The sequence below is a fragment of the Microtus ochrogaster genome, unplaced genomic scaffold (genome assembly GCF_000317375.1).
Source record: "Microtus ochrogaster isolate Prairie Vole_2 unplaced genomic scaffold, MicOch1.0 UNK43, whole genome shotgun sequence".
Classification (NCBI taxonomy): domain Eukaryota; kingdom Metazoa; phylum Chordata; class Mammalia; order Rodentia; family Cricetidae; genus Microtus; species Microtus ochrogaster.
In genome coordinates this window covers 438,667-447,390 of record NW_004949141.1, presented here as the reverse complement: position 1 = coordinate 447,390, position 8,724 = coordinate 438,667, and the positions used below count along the sequence as shown (strand labels likewise).

At 37.1% G+C, this 8,724-nt stretch overlaps 1 pseudogene; it reads right to left on the bottom strand.

Annotated features, from left to right (window-relative positions):
* Positions 1 to 4,373: 4,373 nt before the first annotated feature.
* On the bottom strand, positions 4,374 to 4,748 carry LOC102001605 (annotated as a pseudogene).
* Between the last annotated feature and the right edge of the window lie 3,976 nt (positions 4,749 to 8,724).

Genomic DNA, 8,724 nt, shown 5'->3' with positions numbered 1-8,724 from the left:
TATCTACCTAGGTTGACTTTGTCAAACCACCAATATACCAGGCTAAGGGAATATGCAGGAGAGGAGTTGTGTGGAAAGAGCTTAAAAGTCAGATACAATGGATGCCTCCAAGGAGACAGCATCTTCCAGATACAAGACTGATTCAAATGTGAAGTCATAGAAACTATAAAAGCGAGCATGTAAGACCAGCATAGGTTCAAATCAGACAAATAGGCAACACCAAGAAATAGAAGCAATCAGATAGTCATAACCTTAGCCAGAATTTATTTGCAATAGATAACATGGGAAAGTGAAAATCAGTTATCTCCAATGGAGTGTTACTGAAGTATAACAAACACTACAGGGCAGGCCTCATAGCAAGTGGTAGTTAGTCAATAGTAAACAGACTCTGTAATGTGTTTGTGTGTGTGCACTTTTTGTTTTTCTTTAGTCTGATTAATTTCCCCATTTCACCATATCTATTTTGTTTTTGTTTTTCTGTTGTTGATGCTTTATTTTTGTGTGGGGGATCTGTTTTGTTTTGTTTGAAAGAGAAAGAAAATGTACTTGGGTGGGTAGAGAGATGGAAGGATCTGGGAGGATCTAGGGGAAGGGAAAGCATAGGATCAAAACATATTGTGTGAAAAAAATTTTAAAGGAGAATCTGAAGATGAAATATTAACTGACAAATGACAAAAACAATAGAAATAAAGAAATAGAAAGGAAGAAAGAAAAAAGAGAGAGAACAGAAAGAAAGAAAGAAAGAAAGAAAGAAAGAAAGAAAGAAAGAAAGAAAGAAAGAAGGAACAGAGGGAGGGAGAGAGGAAGGGAGGAAGAGAGAAACAAAGGAAAAAAAGAAAGAACCTAGGGTTCCATTATCCCTGGTTGAAAACATGTGCAGAACTATAAACATTGTATTCCACTCAGAACCTGCTCAGAACAAACAGATGGCTCTGGTGTGAGAAGTCCTTCTGTATATGTGTTTCATTTAATGGTGTGGGAGTTCCTCTGTATATGTGTTTCATTTAATGGTGTGCGGAGTCCTTCTGTATATGTGTTACATTCAATGGTATAGGAGGGCCTTCTGTATATGTGTTTTTATTTGATAAATGAATAAAGAAGCTTCTTGGGCCTATAACATGGCAAAATAGAGCAAGGATGGAATTCAAAGTAGAGATAGAGGAGAAAGAAGGCAGAGTTAGAGAGATGCCATGAGGCTGCCAAAGGAGTCAGATGCCTCAGAACCTTACTAGTAAACTAAGAGCCTTGAAGTGATAATGTTAAGAGTTAGCTAAACATATGCCTAAGCAAGTGGTAGAGAAGTATTGCAATTAATACAGTTTTTGTGTGATATTTCAGGTCAGGGTGGCTGAGAATGAACAATCAGCCTCTGCCTACATGGCTCAGTATGTGGGAATGCTTGTCAAGTCTCACAATAGGAGTTGATTCCTGAAACTGCCATTGTGGAAGGAATGAGTCAAATTACACAAGAGGTTCTGTAGGTGTCACACTCATGCTGTGGTATTTAGTCACACACACACACATACACACACACACACACCTGCAATCATTGAATAAATATGTAACTAACAACTAATTAATAGATAATTTAAAATCTCATGGATCTTTCATGACTATTTTGCTATTTTTCTCGCTTGTGGTTTTCAGTTTATATTAGGCATTTCTTTGATATTATTGACATTTAAATATTGATGTGAGTAACTTGGGAAGGAGGACTTCACACGTAAAGGATGGCAGACCCCAATTCAGACCTACAGATATATGGGGTTCATGTGCATTTTGAGATTTAACAAGTATTGAATTAACACAAGCTACAAACTATTGTGATTCTGGTTATGGACTTTATCTTTTTCTTCTATTTATTGTTTCTAGTATCATATATAACAAAAGAATTCCCTGACTTTCAGTGTGTGCCTTAAATGACAGGATTAACTTTCTTAAGGTTTCCTATTAAAAATGACAGACATGTCCTTCACTTTCATATAGTTCACCAAGTATTCAAAATTGAGTTTCTAATAACAAAGTAATATTTCTGTGACCACACATTCACAGGTGGATGCTATTGAAGAAAACATATCTACTAGAAGCTGCATTACTGTGTCCTTGTTTACAGTACTAAAATATTGAAAGAGGAGACATACATTTATGATTTAAGACTGAAAATTGTTTAACCTTAGAGTTTATTTGCAGTCATAAAGCAAGAAATATGAGCCAATGTGTCAATGTTTAGGAACAAAATTTGAGGGAAGAAGAAAGAAATGTGCACAAATTCAAAAATACTTTACAAATTATTGCCTAGCTTGTTAGTTCCTGGAAAAGGAAGCAACAACATACCAACCTATAAAAAAAAAGGTCAATACAAGTGACTTGTGTTATCACATACTGATTTCTGGAGGACAGATTTGCAAAACTGACTCATTTAAATTGTTCACCTGGTCTTGATTCAATTTTGGTATATGGAATCTATCTAAAAGAAAATGCCTGTTTTTTTACATTTCCCAATTTTTTTTGAAGTACAGGCTTTTGTAGTAACAACTAATGCTTCTCTGAATTTCCTTAGTGTCTGTTGTTATATCCCCCTTTTCATTTCTGATTTTGTTAATTTGTATGTTTTCTCTCCACCTTTTGATTAGTTTGGATAAGGGTTTGTCATTGACTTTCTTAAAGAACCAGCTCTTTGTTTTGTTGAGTCTTTGTATTGTTTCCTGGGTTTCTATTTTGTTGATTTCAGCCCTCAGTTTGATTATTTCCAGTCTTCTACTCCTCCTGAGTGAGTCTGTTATTTTTTTCTTCTAGAGATTTCAGGTGTGCTGTTAAGTCGCTAATGTGAGCTTTCTCCATTTTCTTTATGTGGGCACTTAGTGCTATGAACTTTCCTCCTAGCACTGCTCTCATAGTGTCCCAAAGTTTTGGATATGTTGTGCCTTCATTTTATTTCAATTCTAGAAGATTTAATCTCTTTCTTTATTTTTCCTTGACCCAGGTTCAATAGTTGACTGTTTAGTTTCCATAAGTTTGTAGGCTTCCTTCGGATAGTATTGTTGTGAAATTCTAATTTTACTCCATGGTGATCCAATAAGACACTGGTGGTTACTTCCATTTTTTTTAATCTGTGGATGTTTTCTTTGTTACTGAGTATGTAGCAATTTTAGAAAAAGTTCCATGAGATTCTGAGAAGAAGGTATATCCTTTTCTGTCTCGGTGGGAATGTTCTATAGATGTCTGTTAAGTTCATTTGATTCATTACATCTGTTAGTTTTCTTATTTCTCTGTTAATTTCTGTCTGGTTGACCTGTCCATTGGTGAGAGAGAAGTGTTGAAATCTTCTACTATTAGTGTGTGGGGTTTGGTGTGCGATTTAAGTTTTAGTAATTTTTTTTTTTTTACATATGTGGGTGCTCTTGTTTTAGGGGCATAGATGTTCAGGATTGAGACTGCATCTTGATGAATTGTTTCTGTTATGATTATAAAATGTCCTTTTACATATTGTCTCACTGATTTTAGTTTGAAAACAATTTTGTTAGATAATTGAATAGCCACACACGCTTGTTTCTTAGGTCTGTTTGATTGGAAAACCTTCCTTTTCCCAACCCTTTACTCTGAGATAGCATTTGTTTTTGAGGTTGAGGTATATTTCTTGTAAACAGCAGAAAGCTGGATGGTGTTTTCATATCCATTCTCTTACCTTGTGTCTTTTTTAGGTGAATTGAGTCCATTGATATTAATCTATATTAATGAGCATTGATTGTTAACTCCAGTTATTTTTTGGTGGTATGGTTTGTGTATTTCCATTCATTGGGTTATGTTAGTGGAGGGTTATCATATGTCTGTGTTTGTGGATATTGTTATCTTTTTTGGGTTGGGGCTTTCCTTCTACTACTTTCTGTAAGGCTGGGTTTGTGTATATGTATTGTTTAAATCTGTTTTGTCATGGAATATCTTGTTTTCTCCAATGATGGTGAAAGAAAACTTTGCTGTGTATAGTAGTCTGGTCTCTTAGTGTCTACAGCACATCTATCCAAGACCTTCTGTGTTTTATAGTTTCCATTGAGAAATCAGGTGTAATTCTAATAGGTTTATCTTTATATATTACTTGACCATTGTCCTTTGCAGCTCTTAATATTCTTTCTTTATTCTGTATATTTTGTGTTTTGATTATTATATGGCAACGGGATGTTTGTTATCTAGTCTATTTGGTATTCTGTAAGGTTCTAGTACCTTCATAGGAATATCCTTCTTTAGGTTGGCTAAGTTTTCTTCTATAATTTTGTTGAATATATTTTCTGTGTCTTTGAGCTTGATTTCTTCTCCTTCTTCTACCTCTATTCTTCTTTTTTAAGGCAGTTCTCCAACTTTATTTGAGATTCAGTAGGTTACTTCTCATCCACATTGACTGTCTGTAGATTTTTGAATGTGTTAACAGGCATGTAAGTTACCAACGTATAGAGTTTATTTTGTTAGTCCTCATCCTCATTACATTTTCTGGACAAACGTACCCGGATACAGTATGGAACATTTTCTTCCTTTTGCCCAGATGGCTTTATTGAGCCTGGTATCAAGCTGCACATCAGGAGTCCCTATCTCCTTAAGGCAAATTTCCAGATTTGTTTGAGTGCCCTAGGGGCACGATTCTTGAAGCTCATGCCATGGATGTGCTTGTGAATGCTGATGGTGTATTCTCGGATCACCACTTCATTGATGGCAGAAGAGCCCTTTTTCTTCTCGACACCCTTCTTTGTGGGAGCCATTCTGCCGGGCCCAAGCTGGAAAGAACCTACCCCTATTATTCTTAGGCTTGGTCTCTTCAATGTGTCCCAAATTTCCTGAGTGTTTTGTGTTAAGATTTGTTGGATTTAGTGTTTTCTTTGACCAATGAGTCCATTTTCTCTATAGAATCTTCAGCACCTGAAATTCTTATATCTCTTGTATTCAGATGGTTATACTTTTCTCTATAGTTCCTGTTCATTTACCCAGAATTTCCACATCCAGAATTCCCTCAGTTTCTGTTTCCTTTATTACCTTCATTTCAGTCTTCAAGTCTTGAACTATTTCTTTCACCAGTTTGATTGTTTTTTTTTGCTGGTTTTGTTGGGTATCTTTGAGGGATTCGTTAGTTTATTCTAACTTTTTGTTTGTCTTCTCTTCCATTTCTTTAAGGGAGTTTTTCATTTCCTCCTTAAAGGTCTCTATCATTTTCATAAAATTACAGCATTCACAATGGCTAAGATCTAAAACATCAATGATAGCTTATGCTGGAGAAAATTTGGATTAGGGGGAACACTCATTTGTTGTTGTTGGAAATGCAAACTTTTGCAACCACTTTGGAAATCAGTATGGTGGTGTCTCAGAAAATTGGGAGTCAACCTACCTCAGGATCCAGCAGTACTACTCTTGGGAATATTCCCAAAAGATGCTCAATCATGCTACAAAAATATTTGTTCAACTATGTTCATAGCATCATTATTTGTAATAGCTAGAACCTGAAACAGCCTAGATGTCTTTCAAAAGAAGAATGGATAAAAAAGTGTGGTGCATCCACACATCAGAGTACTACTCAGCGCTAAAAAACAATGACATCTTGATTTTTGCATGCAAAAGGATGGAACTAGCAAACACCATCTTAAGTGAGATAACTCAGACCTAAAAATATGAATATAATATATACTTACTCATTAGTGGATATTAGCCTAAAACAAAGGTCATTGAGCCTATAGTTTATGATCCTAGAGAAGCCGAATAATAAGGTGAACCCAAAGAAAAGCATACATAGATCCATCTGGAAATTGGAAGCAGACAAGATTGCCTGACAAAATTTGGTAGCATGTGGGTGGGGGGTAGAAGGAAGGGGAGAAGGGAAAGAGGATGAGAGAAGGGGAGAGTTGGGGAGAGCTTCAGGGAATGAGATAGTTGAGAGGGAGGAAGGACAGATATGAGAGCATTGAAAGAGATAACTTGATTGAGGGAGCCATTTTGGGATTAGCAAGAAACCTGGCTCTAGAAAACTTCCCAGGAATATACAAGGAAGACCTAAGCTAAGACCCTAAGCAATAGAGGTGAGGGTGCCTGAACTGGCCTTGTCCTGTGTTTGGACTGATGATTTATCTTAAATACCACCATAGAACCTTCATTCAACAACAGATGGACACTGAGGCAGTGACCCACATCGGAGCACTGGACTGAGCTCCCAAGGTCCAGTTGAAGAGTGGAAGGAGGGAGAATATGAGCAAGGAAGTCAAGACTATGAGGGGTTCATCCACTGAGACAATTTGCCTGAGCTAATGTGAGCTCACCAACTCCAACTGGACTGGAAGTGAATGAGCATGGGATCAAACTAGTCCCTGAGAATGTCATTGACAGTTGGGGCAGACTGAGGTGTCAATAATAATGACACTGGGATTTGTATCCACTGCATGTACTGGCTTTTATTATTCTGTTTTCATGTATATCTTGCTAAACCTGGATGTATTGGGGAGGGCCTTGGACTTTCTACAGGGCAAGGTGCCTTGCCCTCTTTTAAGATTGGATGGGGGTGGGGAGAAAGGTGTATGGAGGGAGAAGGAAGGAAGTGGGTGGAGGGGAGGAAGTGGGAATTTGGATTGATATTTTTCAAATTAATAAAATATAATAATAAAAATAATGAGAAATCTTAATAAACTACAAAAAGAAGGTAAAATAATGGACTCCTTAAGCTAAGCACCCTATGGCCTCTTCCCTCATTCCTTGTCCCTATTGTTTGTGGACAATCTTAGGTTATCATTGGTCAGCAGCTACAGAGCCCTTTATGCACACCAGTCTTCATGTCAATCTAACTCTACCTTCCCATGTTCTCAGAGCAATATTGGGAAGGTACAGGGACTCACTAGCTTCAGCTTATGGTCATCTTACTCAATTCATCTGCAACACTACTTACAATCTTATAATGAGATTATATACAGTGGTACTCAGATTTATCACATCACCATATCTTCCTAAGGAGCATAATGTTAATCTAACATCAAGGAAGAAATTACATCATTTATATTATTATAATATAGATGAGATATTAAGGGATATTAATTAAGGGAGCCATTTTAGGATTGGCAAGAGGCTTGGCTCTAGAGGGTTTCCCAGGTGTCCTCTTGGATGTCTCCAGCTAGGTCCTTGGGGATTAGAGGAGAGGGTGCCTGAACTGGCCTGGTCCCATAGTCACATTGTGACTGTCTAGAATATCACCATAGAACCTTCGTCCAGCGACAGATGGAGATAGAGACAGAGACCCACAATGGAACACTAGACTGAGCCCCCAAGGTCCAGTTGAAGAGCAGAAGGAGGGAGAAGATGAGCAAGGAAGTCAGGACAGTAAGGGACTGGTCTACCCACAGAGACAGTGTGCCTTATCTAATGGGAGCTCACCAAAGCAAGCTGGACTGGGACTGAACAAGCATGTGATCAAACTGGACTATCTGAATGTGGCTGACTGAGAAGCCAATGATAATGGCACTGGGATTTGTCTTTCCTGCATGTACTGGCTTTTTGGTTTCTTAGTCTGTTTAGATGCACACCTTCCTAGGCCTGGATGGAGGGGGAAGGTCCTTGGACTTCCCACAGGGCAGGGTACCCTGCCCTCTCTTAGGACTAGAGGGGGAGAGCAGAGGGTGGGTAGGGGAGTGGAAGGGATATGGGAGGAGGTGAGGAAGTGGAAATTTTGAATGGTATCATTTATAAAGCAATAGAAATTTTAAAAATAATGGACATATATTAAATAAAATATAAATTAATTATATATGTAATATAGAGTATATTGATTATACTTTATGTTAATTACATATAGCATAAAATATGTTTACATAGTAATTAATTATATTATGTAATATATAATATATAAAATAATATGCATTATTATATGTCATATGTTATATGTTATTTAATGTCATTATATATTAAAATATATAGCTTCATACTTTTAAAGCTATACAATGAATTTTATTCCTTCAAATGAAAGATAATATAACAATAGTTGTAAAATAGGAAAGAACTCTACTTTGATCTAGTAGTAAAAAGAACTCACACAGAACATTGTGAAGACTGGAGATCTGTTGACTCTAATCGTACAAACAAATACACAAGGGAGAAATAAAATACTTTACTTCTGGTTTTATGTTTTTATTCTCTATTGTGACAGTTGAGAAATATCTCCACTTTTTAATTCTAAATAAACACAAATGAAGGAAGATATTTCCCCTTCACATTCTTGTCTGTGGAGTGTTATATTTAGGATGAAACATTGCCTGCCCATGGAATCCCACTATTGCAGGACAATTCTTACGCTCAGGTTCAGGCAAATGTGCATTTGTTTTGCTTCTTCATCTGTGTCTCACTGTGCTGAGTACCTCTTTCGTGCAACATGCAGTAGCCTTCAGTAATTTAATCAGTCTAGTAACCCTGAAGACCAGAACAAGACTATACTTAAGGTAAACACTGACAGGGAGTGTGAGTGCCTGTTAATTGTCAGATGAATCAGAGAATAGAGGCTTGACCAGGCTACTTCTGGAGCCAGTGTGAAAAGAGACAATAACTGCTAGAGACCCTCATTCCTCAACATCTCCACAGTTTGTGCAGGAGACCCTGAAAGAAATAGCTGTTAGGTTTAAGAATGAGGAAAGATTGAGAGAAGTCATGCAAAAAGCAGGCCTTCTTAATCTCCATGTAACTTGATAGAGATGGAGGAAAGACAAAAAGGTGAAA